The 19795-nt window shown below is 33.4% G+C and overlaps 1 protein-coding gene across 4 annotated transcripts in view; it reads right to left on the bottom strand.

Moving 5' to 3' along the window:
• Positions 1–18663, bottom strand: part of LOC126810206 (uncharacterized) — a 28294-nt gene extending 9631 nt beyond the window's left edge. Inside the window, exon 1 of one of the 4 annotated variants that reach the window (XM_050535154.2) lies at positions 18452–18663. The gene's annotated coding sequence lies outside the window, so the exon portion shown is untranslated. Of the gene's footprint in view, positions 1–4518; positions 4646–10782; positions 10936–16284; positions 16303–18451 lie in introns of those variants that run through there. The other 3 variants (XM_050535158.2, XM_050535156.2, XM_050535155.2) reach the window with 3 other exon arrangements.
• Positions 18664–19795: the final 1132 nt, after the last annotated feature.

Genomic DNA, 19795 nt, shown 5'->3' on the forward strand with positions numbered 1-19795 from the left:
TCTTTAATTATTTGTTTACAATTTTATCTTCTGTGGGGGTGTAACACTGTAGAATATCTGATGCACGGTCCGCCCACTATATCTCTACTACACACACTATACTTATCAGACATTACAAATATTATGAATGAGAAATAGCGGAAAATATATAAAACAATCATAACAGAATGTCATGGCTTTTATCGGGAAGTAGGTATATATAAAACAAATGACAGTACTGATAAATGTGTACTTCAATCTATAAAATATTCATACCTTAAATGTCAAAAAGCTATTAGAAATTTGTAGCATTCATATTACCATAGATAGATGGCCATTTGACATTTGGCCTCATGCCGTTTTTATCAATAACATATACACACGCGCCCCTTAACCACGTGATGCGTTTACCAGAGAGATTAAAACACTTTTATTAATAAATGCATTGGTTATCAGTGATTCTTTATAAAACAATGATTATATGTCCAGTATTGAGATATATCTTCGAATGTAAACGACGCATTTCTCTCACAAAAAACGCCTCTTACTAGACAGTGATAAGGTTTACAAGCTTATATAACATGTACATCCTACCCAGACACATGGTGAACTTTCACTAATCTGTTTCATGCGCAGTTAGAATGACGTAAATGAATACCAAGAAACTATATCACTGGGGTCCACAACTTGAATTCATCATATATTCACCTGAACGAACAAATACTACATTCTAAATAAATACACAACATATTCATTTACACACACGAAGAAAAAAAGGGTGGAAAATATTCACCTTGTGTCATACCAGTTAACACCTCTTCCACATTTTTCAGGCTCTTATACTGGTAGCACATCGGTGTTCTTCGTAATCTACGCTAGGCCAATATTGTTTGACAGTTGTTGTGGTTTGAAATGCCTGCGGTATTAAGGGGCGTTGATCCCTGTGCCAAAAGATTACAGATTAAATGCGCCTCGTTAAGTACGGACATTTCTGATCCCTAACAAATGAATTCTTTAAACAGCAAATAAGGAAAGTGTCAAAAGTGTGAATAATACTTAGTTAGCATTAGGTGGCCCACTATAAAGTACTTATATATACGATTAAGAGGATAAAAAGTTCAAATATTTACATTTGCCTCACTCTAACTGGAAGCTAAATATTAACCAGGGAGCGAATTATTGTGTGTTTTGAAAGCATGACAGCAGATCAACAGCACAGCAAACAATAAACAGATAAGACATTGTAGTTATATTATTTGAAAAATAAAAAGGAAACTGCACTCTAATCGAGTTTGTTATACATAAATTATTATATCTCAACTCTATTAATACCCAAAAATTAACAATTTTAATACATTTCAATAATTTCTAAAAGATTCGTTTTTGTTGTTTTATTGAGTTAGGATTCGATATAGGACTTATTGATTTTTTTTTCAATAAAAAAGTGCAACAAAACCTTCTCAACATAACCATAAACCTAATGTTGGTAGTTAGGACTACAGCAGTGTCGTCTTTATAACAACTTTTTATCGAGAGTCAAAAATGAAGTCAGATCCCTGTATCCTACATATTGTTAAAAATTATTAACGAATTAAGCGGATATTTCAACACTTTATTCTAACCTACCTTTAAATATGTTTCTCTAACTTGTCAAGAACAAAATTACCCCTTTGGGTATTTCATTTTACTTTATAGACATTATATAGCTTCATGATCTCAATCCAGAACAAATAATTGTGTGCCATTTCTGAAGGAGATCGGTCAATCAATGCCGCCAAGTCGTTAACTTATTTTATATACAACCAATATAGGTGTTTATTTCAAACCGCATGCCGATACAAATACTAAATGGTAAAATCGATAAGCTAAATGGTAACCGGATCTTTTCTTTCTTTCCTTAGGTTATTCGGGGTAAATATGTATAACAAAATGTATATGAACCAGCTGCCTACAAACAGACATTAATTAATTCTTTCATCAGAAAGCAAACTTGGTTAATTTTGATATGAGAAACAGTCTTTCTGGCTTATAACACATCTTGAATTAAAAGTCAAATAGCTTATTTGATTACGTCTACCACCCTTTAAGTAAATCTTACTTAACTATGGTAATTCAATAACAGAAGGTTGTGGAGGGTTTTTTTTCTATTCAATCTTAAATATCTGTTATTTCGTAAGAGTTTGAGTACCCAATTAATATTGATATCACCATTCCAATTAAACTTGGGAGTATTGGCGCCTTTTTAAAAGTACGAAACTAAATATATCAAACAATTCTCATAATTAAACGTCAGACATTGTTCACTCTTCGCCACAGAAATGGATTGTATAACGTCTTAGTAGAAATATTGTTCAGATTTCTCCCTGACATTAGAAACTATTCATATTTGCACAATGGCGATTATAGTGTCGGGAATGTCAATATTCAGCAACTTAAGCCGGGATCCGCTATTTCACACTGACTTGTTAATCTGGTAAGACCAATTGTGTGTATTGACGTACTGGTACCTAATTATCTATAGGAAGCATTTCATCCTAAGCCGATTCGACGTCCGGGTGTCACATTATTATGTAAAAGTTGTGAGTACGGCACGCGTTAATAAAAGTGTTTGTGTTGGCTACAGGGTGATGTACTGTATCAAGTCGTATTTGACGATAAGGTCAAATTTTACAAAACGTAGGTCTACATATAAATCGCATTTATTATATTATAGGTTAGGCGGATGTTCACAATTTCTCGTCTAATCTCCCACAATTGGTAAAATTGTGGAGAAATTATAAAATTAACCCATAAAACCACTAAACGGTTTACATATGAAACGTGCCAAAACCACAACGCCGCGAAATAATATTGAATCATCGACTATTTTGGTCGCTTTTCATTTTAGGCTATAAGCATCACCAATCTTGAAACGCCAAGTTCTCTTCAAGCAAGATCTAAACATGCAACTTTCTACATTTTTATGAATTTGACAACTAAAATGAGCAATTTTCCAAGAACAAACCAAGACTACAAAAGGAAACAAAACAACCACCCAGATTATTTTCAACAGCTCATTTTCTTCGTGGTATAAAGGAGATCAACTGCTGTCTTTTTAACTGTTAAAGTCTTTGATAAATGAAGCAATGAAATGACAATTTGGGTGCGAGCAAGTGCAGTGTGAAAATAAAATCGCTTTTGTAGTCATCTCAAAAGAAAGCAATGCAGAACCATCACCATTAACCATGGGCTGCATAAACATCAAAGCTTTACGAAAATCTCGCCGAGCTAAATTTCATGGACGAAATTGTTTCAATTCTGAGAGACAACTAACAAACAGAGAAATAATTACTAGATAATTTAAAGTAAACATAGTTATATATAGATCAAAGTTAAACATTTAGATACGACCGAATTTAACTAGTACGTAAGTATATACATGTAAATATTTGACTATGACCTTGATGTAAATATTTGACTATGACCTTGATTAAGCCGCTCGTATTGTAGTCACCTGCAGTCGTGAGAGATGTGCCGTGTGTATGAAATAGGTAAATTTAACGTCTGCTTCCACCGAGCTGAAATCGCACATTAATAGATGTGTCGATTGCATAAAGTTTATTCTATATGCACAAGTTTATTCTAGGGATAATGATTTTAGTGTGCGCCTAATCCTCAGGTGATTGTTATTCATTATAAAAAGTGAAATTATCTCGCACATTAGGCGCTTTATCGTAGTGTTTATCATTAATAATAAAGATAAGGGCAAAATATTACGAATTTCTTTTTCGGAGAAGATTGCGATGTAGACAACAAGTCGCTTGTACTGTGTTTTTACCTCTTTAAGAATCAGTCCATTCTGTAAACTGTATAATCAGTAAGACATAATGATGAACCAAAACTAAAAAATAAATGTTACTTCTCTCTAGAGAATTATTTACTCATTTGTATCTGCCATTAGCATCTCGGAAAATGCGGTTCACAAAAAAAAAAGACTACAGTATGAATATCAAGAGGCAATCAGAAAGCGATTCTGTTCAAAATCTTGCTTCTGACCGTACTTTTGTTCAGATTACATCTTTATTATTCAATCGCACGTTTTTCATATTTGTATTAAACACGAGATATTAGCTTTTTCTTCATTTTAACACCCAAGAGCCAATATACCACCTGTACTCATTAATCTTTTTTTAACCATATAGAGGTATTCAGTACCCTTTACTACTTATAATTCACAACACATACAAGTATTTGAAGTGTTTAACGAGTTGTAGCGAGACTTCATAAATTTACACGTAACATCACTTCATAAAAATTTATAGTGCATTTCCAGGATGATATTATCACGGCGCTAATTGAATCAATACATCATTTGGATCTGAACAGCACCAGAATATTGGACTAAATTGAATAATAGTCTGCCATCACTTCATTTTAGATAAAATCCCTGATGAAATAGTCGATTAATTTAGTGTAGGCAATTATTTGATGCGGCATTTATGACCTGAACATCACCCGTATATTAAATAAATTGAAAATTAAACAGAAATCGCACTTCACCTTTCTGGGAAAAACTGGATAAGTTGTCCGCTAATCTCCTCTAAATGGTGATAATGTCTTTGTAAATGATATTACTGATCAGATCCGATACCCGGTCACACACTAACGTTAATACTGCGTTACAGATGGGAGGATTGTGAGATATTATGCATATTGAGAAGTGAGTCATTACCTAGTGAATACAGTGTAAACAAAGACTGCTTCCCCCGTCAAAAACAATCAGCACTGTAGTGTTCGATTTTGCATGCACTGAATAACTAACGCCCGTTGCCTCTCAAGCTTTGTCGACAGCGATGTTGATATCCTAACTTGTCGTTATGCAAGTCGAGCAAACCAGTGAAATTATAAACAGTAGTCAACATCCTCAGGAAATACGCCCTTGCATATTGTAGCTAACGGCCAGTCACACAAAGACTAAATTTTAATTTACTATACTGTAGACTGAAATTCGGTCAGTTAACAAAGCTAATCGCCTTTGGTTTATTTCTTTAAAAATTAATCGATTAATCAATACGAAATAATATCAGTCTGCTATGAATATATTATTCACTATCGTCATCCTTTTGAAATAGCTTCTATAATTTTAAAGGCCCACCATGCCAGAATAACTGTTAACGGCCGTATACACAATCAAGGGTACTTTTATTAAAACATTCTGGTCCAACAATTATTAAAATCAATAAGTTTTAATTAAATTCTGATTATTAAAAGTTTCCTTTGGTTTCACATCGCCAATTATAAACATACCAATAATTATACTAATTGTACTAAAGTTTTCGTAACAGCAGATGTACTTAATTACAACAACCGTTCACATTAAAATAGTACATGTTTTTGACTTTTGAAATATATGTCAACGATCTAGCTCATGTCTGCCTTTAACACTGTAATCTGTTTAGTTACAAAAGATATCCATCTCTAAACTAGCCTAATCTTACCAAATAAAAAATCTCACCCATCCGCTTGACAAAAAATACCAGTCAGGAAATTGAAACGTCGGCGTTTCAGATGCGTGTTGATTCACAGGACATGGTTATATATTTTTCAAGTTTTTTTAAAAGCTTGATTTAGATCGGGTCGTTTTTAGAAAATATAAAAAATATCATGTTTCATGTGGGGGTTCACTGTTATTTCATTTTCTTATGTCCTCAAATCTTTACTTAGTAATCTAATACAGTATCACACAGTTGAAATTATTATAGCCTGACCTGACAAGACCCCAGTTTTTACTTTGTAATCTACTGTAATATCGTACAGATGTAATAGTCTGACCCGACAAGACCCCATCTTGCGTTAATTCACCCCTTACAACCTTATAAATCGTAATCTACTTTCATCCCAGGTTAAGTATTATCTGTAGGTATGTTCAGTATTCAGGTTTATCACGACACATTTTCTTATATACGATGACGTACAGTTTCTACAGAATTAGCATTTCTAGTAATCAACATAAATAATATGAATGATTTTGTGGTTAACACCAATGTTTCTACCCGGAAATAAACATTATTATGCATATTTGTGCCACATTAATGAATTGTTTCAATTTTACGTATGCACATTTAGATAATGTGTTTTAATGTTCATACCAAAACAATTGATTCAACAGATAAACACTGCAATTTAGCACTTAGGTTTCATTTTTGTACTGATAATTAAAAATTTAACTGATTAAGTATTATCTGTAGGTATGTTCAGTATTCAGGTTTATCACGACACATTTTCTTATATACGATGACGTACAGTTTCTACAGAATTAGCATTTCTAGTAATCAACATAAATAATATGAATGATTTTGTGGTTAACACCAATGTTTCTACCCGGAAATAAACATTATTATGCATATTTGTGCCACATTAATGAATTGTTTCAATTTTACGTATGCGCATTTAGATAATGTGTTTTAATGTTCAAACCAAAACAATTGATTCAACAGATAAACACTGCAATTTAGCACTTAGGTTTCATTTTTGTACTGATAATTAAGAATTTAACTGATTGAGATATATCTAACAAGAGTTGTTCCTTTGAGGCCTTGCGCATAGGTAACAGCCAATCAAATTTTCTATTTTTGTTCAGATGTGTGTTAATCAAATGACCTTACAGTAACAGAGATTCATTTTTGGGAATAAATGTTCTAACTTTGTTATTCATAATAAATATTGCTACTGTAAATACTGGGAGCATGAGTATTGTGCTTAAATTTTGATGTGAAAATGTCAGAAACATGAGTACTGTGCTTAAATTTTGATTTGAAAATATCGGAAGCGTGAGTATTGTGCTTAAGTTTTGATGTGAAAATATCGGGAGCATGGGTATTGTGCTTAAATTATGATGAGGTGTATATTCAAGGAAATAAAACCAATATATTTATTACAAGTCTATACTGATGTATTGTAAAGTTTTGAAATACGTGAAGAGTATGTATAAACATAGTATATTTGTACTTATCATGATATACTACAAATATACATCTGGCTAGTCGCCATTTGTACCTAGGAATTCACAAACACAGTTATGATTTATGCAGTTAATGAATGACATCTCTATTTTTAGAATATAGATTCTTGATCAAAATAAGAGTTTACGACTTTAGATGTTATCTGTAAATGGTGTATACGTATGTACATGTCAAATCGATATATACATTACTATTATTAGACTTTACACTCAGTTCATTCATTCATATTAACCCGGTCGGTGCAGAAACGTGGGACGTTAAACCCCATTTCAATTCATTTCTTTCATTCCTAAACACAAAGATTTCCCTCTTTTATCATAATACAGAACTTAACAATCTAATAAAACATTATCTTTTCGAAAGAGATTTCTCTCAGAGAGTGACGATAGATCTACTACAGAAGCGGGGTTTAACGTCTACTCGATACTAACCAGGTCATTTCGAGATTAACATAAAGTATATCTTTATTTTAATAATTCGCTAGCGGGCAGGGTCTTTTGGTTTAACCAGGTCATTTCGAGACTCCCATATGGTACATTTCTTTTTCTTGAGAAGTGTAATGAATCCAGCTTATCTGGGCTCGACCCTACTCCTTGTCTCGTAAAAACCAGCGATTGAAACCATGACTTGCATAGATAACATCTGTTATGATATCCACAGTGCGTACAATAAACTACATAACCGATAAATAACTTCACATTTCATTACAGTTTCAATAATGCAAATTCAACACGGAATTGATAAAAAAAAATCTAACAAGAAAACCCTAGTGGGAATTAACTGTGTTAATGAACACTGGAGACTTGATCAATACATCTTAATAAAATACATGCTGTTAATGAATACGTTTTCCTGCAGTCTGTTTCATTGAGAGGGAAAAATCAATTACTGACTCAAAACTCAAATTTCCTTAGGCTGCTAAATATTTTTCTTGTGATAAAAAAGGTAACAAGTCTATATAAATCTAATTAAAAACAAAATTCTTTTGCTTGGAATACACCTTCATGATCAACACCACACAGTGTATAATTTTGTGAAATAACATGGCAGCTTCACCTTTTAATCATCCCAAAAGAAAGGTTTAATCGATATATCGATAAAGTCAATACCGCAGACAACCAGGTAATATGATTATAAACGTGTTTTTCTACAGCATGGCTGTGTTGTTTTATTTGGGTAATATTGTTTATCAACTGCCGTGGTATTCTGAAGAATGATTTACTTACTGATCGTATATAAATATATTATAATTGTCTCTGTATCGCTATAGAGGAATGGCTTAATCAATAACTATTGCCGACTACAATGGTGAAAATATTTCATCAGTCCCAACACCCTTGGTTAATTAATTTGGCATTAAAATCGACGGAAATTATATGACTAATTATCATGTTAATTATTCTGGCGTAGAAATTCTCGTCAGATTGAATCTGACAAGATTCCTGAAACTGACCTAATTAATACAATTTCTTTAATCTCCAAACTAAGACCCATGGTCGTACCAGGAATGCATTAAATGGGATTAAATTCCATTTTTACGCATAATACTTCCTAATTGGAGATGGCTTTCACAGCCTTGCATGAAACCAACCAAGTTCCTTAACAGAACAAGGTCATCTGGGGTCAATCCAACACGTGGTCATACAAATCGTTCCATTGCATGTAACAGAGGCTGACGATTATGACCAAAAGTCACCACATTTTGTATTATTGATGATCAGCAGCCGGTATTTGGCGCCAACAGACAACAGAAATCGTGACAAAATATCGATTAAAGATGTTATTGTCGTGACTACATCTAACTAGGTCACTCGAGGACAACTCCAGTAAGGCTGTTCATTATACAATTAAACTATATTTATAAATATTTAAATTGATCTACTAGTGTTGTAGGTACAAAACTGTAGAATTTTAATAAATTAGATATGAATATCTTAAAATAACTTCCGCTCTCTGATTTGAAAACAGTCTGTCCTTTTTCAAAATGTCCAAATGTCGACAAAAATTTAACTATAATTAGTCAACAGACTGACTTCCGCTTAATATTTCGAAACAAATTTAATCGTATATAGCTTTCTTGGTCATTAACCGAAACATCACATCAGATCCATCTAATTCAACAGTTCATTCACGACCAAATCATTCAGGACCAAATCTTTAGATATACTGAGGGAGTGGCCAGGGCGTCCTAGCCTACATACCTCTAAAATGTCGTCAAGTATAGAAATTGACAATGTATTGAGTATTGTGTTTTTACCGTTATCTTGTCATCAATCTGCCATATAGATGATCAGTATATACTTACTGATTAATATATAATGATGGAGTAGTCATTGGTATATTGTCATCCGTCTTCTTATAATGTCAATTAAATTGTCAAATCCTGTAGTACGAGTAAGTAGAAATACATGAATTGATTGTAACAATTATCATCACCTTACATTCATAATTTGAAAACATTTACAAGTTATACCATGTTCAATAAAACCAACATACTAATAAAGGTTAGAAAAGAATAGTTCATATTACTATATTAAAGTAAAACATATCGCATAGAAAAGTAAAATTTATAATTTAGTTCACTATGTCGAATGAAACTACTACTATATGAGATTACAAGGACTTGCAATGATATCTTGAAGAAAAAAGTGCCTACATAAAAATCCAGTAATCGGAAGACAAAAAAAAAGGTTTAACTTGAAGTAAATTAAACATATATTATGCAAGAGCTAAATCTGCTTACTACAGGTCTTTCTTTAGGCCTGAAATGTTATCTAAACTATTAATTAGACATTTTGAACACAAGACCATAATCAACTCTCGATGCCATCTTATGTGTCCGATTTTTATTGGATTTGAATCCGATCTGCTGTTCAACCCCCATTGATGATTAACAGTGGTAACAATGACAATCGAGGCTACAGTTATATTAAAATAAGGTTTTCTCGGCTTAGAGTGAAGCAATTTGATTGAAATTTTCAGCACATTCCGTTTACATTATCTAGTTTTTAACTATTATATTGAGAACTGCCAGTTCTTTATGTAATCTTCCATAATGTATCTTTAATTATTTATTTATGCAGCTCTAATAAACTTGACTGAATAACTTTATAGAAAATCAGATTTTCTTTTATTTTGTATAGAAAAGAAAAAAAAATTAATACTGCAAGAAACTCCGATACCCGAACCCACATTGTATTAACCATCAGCGATTAGCATCCAGTATTGTCATGATAAAATAGATTTGCAAAACAGGCAAAAAAGTTTTCATCAAGTGCATGTCAAAGCATAATGATATGGTTGCATGATACCAACAATAAGGCCATTAATCACAGATCTAGATCTCACCAGAGACAATAATCGAATACAAGTTATTAAAGCATAAAACGACTAAATTATTCAATAAATGTTGAACGTTTTTACAATGATTCACTCAAAATCTGGCACGATATTTCAAATAGATTCGTTAGTTAAATTACCATACGTATAGAATAAGCACATAATAGTGGAGAAAAAAAACGACGTCCCGTGTGCACATTGGCGCGCAGTAGGACGTTCAACCCTATTTCATTTTTTTAAATTTACATGTTTAAATTGGAGAGTAAAATCTTGATCAAAAAAATATGTAATTTGACAACAAAAATAATTATTCTCTGTATACATAAAAGTATAGCTTCTTGTGGATCGAAAACTGAGCTGTTATCTTAATTCTCCCTTAAATGTATACAAATAAATATCTTCATGTGTAGAGAGAGAAACCCCATTAATTAATCTGGACAAAAATGTTAAAAGCCAACTTTACCTTATTATTTGTTATAACTCGGGATCCTTTAACAAATAACTATAAAGTATTTCTCTTTGAAGTAAACGTCCAATAACTTTAACACGTATACGGGTTAAGAAAGATTTTCATTTAACAGTTAAACAATAAATACTATTCATAGCTGTAGCTATGGGACGTATTGTTCGCGAGCTTTCAGTTGATAAGTGAGTGGAGTTAGTATTGTGAGCTCAAGTTATAAGTTCAATATTCTCGCTTCTCGCTCTAGTTAATATGAATAGAGAACATATAGATACTATCATAAGCTTGATTACAGTCACAGAAACATTTCAATATTTATAATATCTTAGTTAATTGAATCTGAAATAGTTTATATTTTATGTTGCATATATGAATGTGGCTAAATGTTGCGTTGTCACCTTGCCACTATCAGTTATGACACATCCTAATTAACTGGCAATATTAAATAACTGAGATGTAATTTCGGTTCGGTTTATAAAAACGAAACGAAATAAACATCTTATTTTATTTACATAGGCTGAATGAATACTGAAGAAAGTGGTATATATTAACTTTACGAAGATGGTCATGACACTAATAGTACGTGCAGGAGGACAGCACTACGCGCAAAACAAAAATCTACAAGATACACCTGCGGATAAGACAGAAAATAGACATTGCACCAAATAAACAAATATCAAATCAAGTGAATGGATCCGGGGGCCAGCCGTAAACGCCCACTGCGCTGTACAGTCCCGGGCCTGTTATGGTACAGGCTTCACTAAAAATGAAAAATGATTTACAAAAAAGACGTAACAGAAATGAGGGTGTCGTTTTCATTCATTGATAAACAATACATCTACATCTCTAACAAATACTTCAAGATAGTTCCTAGACTACTGTTAAAGTTTATTCTTTCAGGGTGGACCCCATTTATACAACGTTTCAGTTGTTTTGAAGTTCGGCCAATTGAGATCGTCAAAACTGTGGAACTATAATCAAACCTGAACCTTTTGGTATATCCTTAAACGCTTAGAAGAATATTCACCATCCTGGATCACGAGTATGCTCAGAACGATCTTTATGTTTGTTGTTATAGATAGCTCTGTTTGGAAAAAAACATACATTCATCCACAGCTAGACTTAGTTATTGATAGATGTCATGTATGCAAATATTACATATTAATAATTTCTAAACTAAATAAAAAATCTGTTTAGACTCCATGCATTACTCACGTTAATTTTCCTATAACAAGCATTCCATCTTTATCTATACATATCTACATAATGAAATATGCCTTATTCAAGTAAACCTTTTTATGTTAAACTAGTAGGCCCTGTTAAGCTTGAATGCCCGTGAAAGAACAAGTTATTTTTTATGAGTAGGCTATTCATGATATAACATAAAGAAGTGGGCGAAGATCAAGATTTATTGGTTACTGTGACCTGTACCATGTTTGTGTCAACCTCATTTTACTTTGCTTATTAGTATTTCCACGTTTGACTCAGAACAAAATGTATTTACATATTGGGATGGACATTTAATTACAACTAGGTTTCTAGATAAAACATTAAATTGACGCGACAATATTGATAGTATTTTATAGATAATATCATAATTTTCTTTGTGGGTATTCATAAATAGACCTCATTAATTTGAGTCAAATTAAATCGCCAGTTTCAGTGGATTTAATATACTGATTTATTTCGTGGTATGATAAAGCCAGTATTGACATATGAAAAATTTTGCACACGACTGTCGACCAAGTAACCCAAAAAATAAACTAAAATTTGTAAACAGCACAACTTCTGCTCAATGATTCGAAGCAGTCACCTAGAGTTATTGTAATCCCTGTCACTAATCAAAATAACATATTCGATCAACCAAACTCATCACCTAGAGTTATAGCCCCTTTAAAATCTAATGTGTTCTCATTATAGAATAATTTCCGTTCTAGTGTTTCGTGTTTAAAAACTGATTTTGAAGAATTGCACCCTTCAACCGTTTTTCGATATATGAGATATGTATTCGAATTTCAAAGGAATAAGATAGCTATATATCATATAAAATTTCACGACTCAATGAGTTTGAACTATTCACGGAAAGCGATGGGTGTATTTTGCAGTGCATACAACATCCTGTGCACTTATGAATAAATACACCTTTCTAGCAGACGTACTAGGAGTGTGAAATATAATTTAGCTCATGTTAGTTATACAGTACTGCATATATTTTGTTTGTTGAATTGACTTGTACAATTTGCGAGAAATACTTAGCTCGCACTGTCAGTTTAGAAAGAACATGGTTTTCCAAAAGTGACGTACCAGTCCTGAGGGTGCTTCGCCCATGGCACTTGAATAAGATCTGTGTCGTGGACATGGACTTCTGGGAGACACGGTGGCTCAGTGATAATGGCGTTGACTGAAAAAATTGCTCAGTGGTGCAGGACATAGGGCCTAGCAAGGAAATACATCTAGTCGTTCATGTACTTCGTGACGCGCACTTAAAACAACTATTGAACAGTAGAATTTTGAAAAAGAGTTGGTAGAAAACCCTTTTCCGGGCAAATTTTACCCCATAGCCCACTGTGTGACGTATCCCTGTCTTCATTAGCCCGTTTGTTGCATCAAAATGGGGCATTGAACTCCATTTCATTTCATAAAATTCTCAACTACGAACAAGAACGTTCACAATAGCCATAGAACAATAGCGGTCTATAATATGCTATGAAAGCAAATTCCAAGCGTTTCTGATGAACAATAAACCTATCATTCAAATACTAAACAAAAAGCCCTATCAGAAAATATCATTGTCAAGAGATCTATGGAGATGAATAAGGTTATCAGACTCTATCTCTAATTTCATTCCATTTGGTGATGATTCAAACGATTAACTACATCATATCATATTACATAATGAATACACGATGAATCACTATCTTCAATCTGTTATTGCCAATTCCACATTGTTAGGGAATAATCTTTTTTTACACAGTTAAATGTCACTATGAAAACTTTATATAGCTATACCCATGTTGTCTATCGTATTTATATTCATAGCGACAATTCTAAGGTTATTCGCGTCAGTCTATTTTATCAGTCAGCATAATTCGAAGATGGAGATCGGCCATATTTATAGCTTTCTGAATACCGGTCATTGGTATTAATACATCGTGAAATAAGGTGAAACATTGAGTTGTCGATTATGGACGTTTTAAGCGATCGCGAGAACAAATTTACAAAGTTTGTAACACGATTCTTAGAAATGGATGAAAAAAAAACCATATCAAAAGATGGCAAGAGAATTAACCTTTTCTTTTAAAACCGGCTTATTAATTAAACCTGGGCTTATCAGAAAGGCAGATTTACAACTTTAATAACCATCAACAAGTCTAATCACCATGGTGATAAATGTAAACAAAACAGCGAAGCTTTTCTAAATCATAGTTGACACTAGATTTACCTTGCTCGACTATATATAAACAGTGTACTATATCACAATAGAGGTCAGTACTGGCCAATATACATATATACCTACATACTGGTCATCTAGTTTATACTGACCAGCTGTTGAACCTATAGACACAATAACAATACTACTGTCATGATAAAATCTAATGAAAATATTCAACACCCTTGGACAGATATCACAAAAAAACATGGTCTGACCCCTTCCACTGTTATGTGAACTTCTAGTATATAGAATTCGTCTTGGAATGTATTTTATTAATAATCCAATGAATACCTGTAGATTACCGTCTGTTATATTAATCAACCAATGAATATCTGAATATTATTGTTTATGTTAGTCAACCAATGACAATATAATTATTTGGTGATAATCGTGATTGATACATGTCATCTGTATCATGTTATTCCGTCCTATCTAACATTATGAACATATTCTCCATGACGATCAATTACATTACCTTAATAAAATAATTACATTATCCATATCTGTCAATAGAATCTACATCAAATATAACACCCAAACAATATGCAGTCGTATCGGATATGATCAGGTGATAGCTCCATACATGTTCCCACCTAATTTCCTTATCTACCAAATGGATGGGGTGAGACTGTTCCTGATCTTTAGGGAAACATAATTTAGCAGATTAATCTACAGCACCCACCCATAACACTGTAATAACTTCTAACGAACTTGGTGCAAGTCTCTGAGGTGGATCATGCACAGTACCGAGATGTAAAACGTGTGAACTAATTAAGTGTAAGACATAATAAAAAGCACATCTGCTCTAAATGATTATATTTTGAAGTTTCCTGCAGGGCGTTAGACAACATTCCGTACAAATAATAATTTAATATACTGAAGTGTTACACATGTTTAAAACTAGTTTAAACTATGTATCTATATATTATAACTATAAAATTAGAATGTCCATGTACAGAAATCAATATAAGCATAAACATTTAAATATAATATATACTTGCGATTACAATTACAAGATATAATCCAAAAACATACTCTAAAAACAAACGCCCACAGCAGCTTAATCGTCCCAACGTCGACAAGAGTTGTCGCATATATATTCTTTTGTGGGTAATGGGGGGCGGGGGGCATTTACAAGACAATTCTTACAGATAAGATTATCATTTTCGTCGTTTGAGGAGAAATTGTTGAAATTCGACAGGCAATTTCGTTTTACAAATTCAGATAATGCATATAAATTTCAAAGATCGGATGATAACTTTTGTCGTTAGAGTGTTCACAAGGTTCAGAAAATTGGAAAAAGGACCATGACTCTAGATGTAATTTACGGAAATTGCCGAAATTCTTCAGGTGTCTTCATTTCACCAATTTAAATAGTGCAAATAAATTTCATACCTATCGGATGATAACTTTTGTCGTTAGAGCGTCCGCAAGGTGCAACAAAGTGAAACAAGGGCCATAACTCCTGAAGAAATTAACGGAAATTATTGAAATTTCCATGTACACGTATAAAATTGAATATACAGTGCATTCAAATTACTTTATCCTGGATGAAGTTAAATGATTAGATGAAGTTTTGACAAAATATATCGTAAATAGTATCGATTGACAAGTACCATTGCTACGATAATAAAAGCATTTTCTAATCAACACTTTATTTCCAGCATCCGATGCTCTAGAGAGTTGATTATGGGATTGCACGCCTTGCAGTGTAAAGAAATATATAAATAAAACAGACCTTCAATGGCCAGATTCAGCGCTTACATACTGCATTTTTAAAAACCCCAAATGAATATGAAAAAAAGTACATGAAAACAATTAAGCTATGCAATCTTTCATAAGCATGAGACGTGATATCAAAATGTCTAAATATGAAAATGGGCCCAATCCTGTGCATGATATAAGTCAATAATTTCATCACAGTGCAATGCAAAAAAATGTGTTTTATGTTTGCTGTGTATGATAATATGACAAGTAAATACCCAACTACAGGTCATGTATTATTTCCCAAAATCTGATAAGAATCTTCACAAAACGATATAATCGGCTTAGTCATGCTTATCACTCACGTATTCACAACATCATAAATGCTTTCATCCTCTCTTCAGTGTTTTAACACATGAGAAAATTAAAACATGTCTTCTAGTTCCAGTTCAAATACCAGCTGCAGCACAGACTGTACTTTAGCAAATATAATTTAAAACGTTGTCACCTTAGATAAGATTTCAGTACACTCCCACACTTTTTATCAAGTTTAAGCAAAACATTGAATAGGCCCATAATTATATATGAGTAAATAGAAAATATTTTTTTCAAGGATGTCACTCAGTTCACATGCAAGATTAAAGGGACAAACCATTTAATAATATGATATATATTATTCTTATTTAGCTAAACATTTTCAAACTAGTGGACGAGGGGGGGGGGGGCTAGTCGGCTTCATATGCTAACCATCATGGGTTATTTTACGTGCATCCCATCCGAAACAACACAAAACTTTCCCAATAATCTAAAAGATGTTTTGTTATAATGCCTCAGCCCACATTATTCGAACATTAGGGAATAGGAATGTCACAAATTTAATGTAATCCTACAACAGCACAGCAGCAATACGAAATAATTCTAAGTACCTGCACGGTTGACAAAATCAATAAAACATTAGCCTCCAGTGTGGTCTATGACGACAGTAAATACTATTGTATAGGTAAATTGACTATCAACAACCAAACTCTATGATATATCAGTGTAAAGGTTTAATGTCCTCATTTTACAGTCTTCTAGCGTCAAATGGGAAATAAAATACGCGTAGGAAGATGAATATCTGAATACCATCACTGACTAAATTGGTACTATATCCGCTATAGATTAGTGATTCGCAACCACAGAGAGAAAGAGAGAGAGAGAGAGAGTGGGGGGTTCGATAACGTCCACAAGACACAAACTTGGTCATTTCGGGACTAACATATGGTTCAATTTTGTTTCAATAATTCGCTTGCGCGTAGGAGTCTTTGGCAGTGGGGGAAACCGGAGGAACCGGAGAAAATCCACGAGGTTGTACAACCGGGGAATCGAAACGACGCCAGATGACTTAATAACAGACCTTATGATACAACGGTACGCGCTAAACATTCGGCCATCCAACTCCCCTCTGTAGCATGAATACTGAAGGTAATGGCTAGGGTTATCCTATATCATGAATACTGTAGATGATGGTTAGGTATAAGAATTTGGGGGAGAGGTAATCTTTATTCATGAACACTTTGATTGCTAGGTAATCTTTATTCATTAACACTGTGATTACTAGGTAATCTTTATTCGTAAACACTGTGATTACGACGCAATCTTTATTCGTAAACACTGTGATTACGACGTAATCTTTATTCGTAAACACTTTGTTTACGAGGTAATCTTTATTCGTGAACACTGTGATTACTAGTTAATCTTTATTCGTAAACACTGTGGTTACGATGGTGACGAATGACGCTGTCCATATAGTTTAAGAATATCCAAACTGATGATTCATACATTTATTTGAAATGGCTATGGAATTGAATACTGATGTAGCTTCTAGTTTCTTAGAGCCAATCAGGTCTCAATTACTGGAAGATAGGTATGTTTGCAAACATTTGCAGGTGCATGTAGAAAAATAGCCCTTTTATTTACATTTTCAACCAAACCACAGATCAGTAAGATCTGAATGAAATACAAACTGAGAACATGCATGCAAAAATAATATAGAGAATGTTTGGTACATAATTCTGACACTAGAAACATTCGCCACAAGCTGTTCAGATTTCTATAAGATCAGCCGAAACGTCAAATAACCGTCCATAAACTAATCACGTGTGAGCCTATCCTGTTTACACTACGCTAGACATAACATATGACGTAAATTTCTATTGAGGATTGTCGTAGTCCTGGTGTATCCTATAGAAATATTTTTAAAGAAAACCCAATACAATGGTCTTGGATTTGAGCGACCATTCAACTGTCAAGCGTGCTTTAAGCTCACCTCGTCCGCTGTTTAAAATCTAGTCGCACGTTTCTTATTAAATTCAGTTATTTATAAAATACTACAAACGTGATAACAAGCTTATACCTGAAACAATACCAAATGACTGATGTTTTCTCATCAGATAATTGACGCAAAAAATTTTGAATTTCCCTATCTTTGATGAATCACAGTGATTAGCTATGCAATGTGTTTTAGTACAAATACAATATATGTGTACTTACTATAATACGGCACGCTTCGGTTATAATAATATCCAATTCCTGTTAGCCATATTTTCACACCCAGTTCAGTTTTTATAACCCAGATGACCAGAATAACATCTTCTATATAAATCGCGCCATAGAAAAAATACCATCTGTTGAAGACCTAATATTACCGATTTAACCATCACTCGGTTTTCAATGTCCCGGCTCAGTATCCAGGTTGAGTGGCCGCCTTAGTCAATATGGCAGTATCGGGATTTTTGATTGGCTCAGTGTAAACGAGTTCTGCACCTTCCGCCTACCGCGAGCATTGTCAATACGGTTGATGTATACGATAAATTATGCATCTCGCGTTCTTTCACACGTTCATCATTTATTACGGCCTTGCATTTTTAGGAATAGAAAAATGTTGTCAAATGGTCTAGTAACCTTGTTTCCTTCTCAGTGTGTAGAAACGAAAAGCGCAGACATTTTTTTTAATTTGATGAGATGGGCTCGTGAAACTATAGCAACTGAGATTCATTCCTGCAGCGCTTCAGGAGATGAGTCATGCAATAAGCCATCACAATCGACTTCATTTTGTGTTGTTTTCTATTTAGAACACGACAAATGGCTCTCACCAATAAGAGCAAGTTAAAGCATTTATTTCAATGGCCGAGCGAGTTTGATCATTTAGGCCTGGTCACAATTGAATAACTTTCACAATTGAACTACATGTTGGCCTACCTCTGGAGAATTTATCGACCAACACAATTAATCGATTAAAACAGATTGTTTTGTATACAACCAATAATTATACTGGCATAAAAAATGTTCTGGCGGAATTTTTATTTTTAAAAGAAGTATAAGTCAATTTCTGAATAATCAGATAGCCTAAAGCGCAACCTAGCGGCAAAACATCCATTAAGCAATGCAACCAGATTAAATCAGGTTTTACATAATTAAATGGATTATATAGAGTACAGGTAGTTCACCATTTAGTGACAGGGATGCGTAATGCATAATAATAATAGACACTAGCTAGTCGTGATGTATGTACGTAATACATATGTGAATACTTACATCTTAATATACAAAGATAATGACCTATAATTTATTAAACATAATAAACAGTAAAACGAAGATGTATTGTTTTGCCCGAAGCGTAAATTGGCTAGATCATTCAAGTCCTGTAACACGCTGCTATAGGTTTACGTCATAGTCATCGGTTTTCGACTTTCTGTCGTCTGCTATGGCTCAATACGCGCGCATTTGATTAATGGCAGTTCTATAAATTCCTGGTTCCAATACCTAGAAAAAGATGGATTATCGTAGATTTACACATGTTGAATTAACTCAACGGGAAAGTGTTTTAGACTGTAT

The sequence above is a fragment of the Patella vulgata genome, chromosome 2 (genome assembly GCF_932274485.2).
Source record: "Patella vulgata chromosome 2, xgPatVulg1.2, whole genome shotgun sequence".
Classification (NCBI taxonomy): domain Eukaryota; kingdom Metazoa; phylum Mollusca; class Gastropoda; family Patellidae; genus Patella; species Patella vulgata.